Source organism: Propithecus coquereli, unplaced genomic scaffold, assembly GCF_000956105.1.
Source record: "Propithecus coquereli isolate 6110/MARCELLA unplaced genomic scaffold, Pcoq_1.0 Scaffold86, whole genome shotgun sequence".
Taxonomy (NCBI): domain Eukaryota; kingdom Metazoa; phylum Chordata; class Mammalia; order Primates; family Indriidae; genus Propithecus; species Propithecus coquereli.
Genome location: NW_012154840.1, coordinates 5,623,126 through 5,623,488, shown reverse-complemented (window position 1 = coordinate 5,623,488; position 363 = coordinate 5,623,126).

Sequence of the window (363 nt, the reverse complement as noted above, 5' to 3'; positions counted from 1 at the left end):
GTCCCAGCTACTTGGGAGGCTGAGGCAGGAGGATCGCTTGAGCCCAGGAGTGTGAGGTTGCTGTGAGCTAGGCTGACGCCACGGCACTCTAGCCCGGACAACAGAGCCAGAGTCTGTCTCAAACAAAAAAAAAAGAAAGAAACCAACTCAGACTATTTAAAAAATTCAAATATCCATAATTTATGCAAATCTTTGGCAAACAAGGCTAGTTTAATCTTTAGGGCTTAATAAAAACAAATATTTCTTCTCCAATATATCAGTGTTACATACTATTCAAGCATACATTTTTATGCTTGTTGGGTATATTTTTCCTAAAATCATAAATTTATGAATAAAATGAACTATAAGTGTGTAATATTAGGA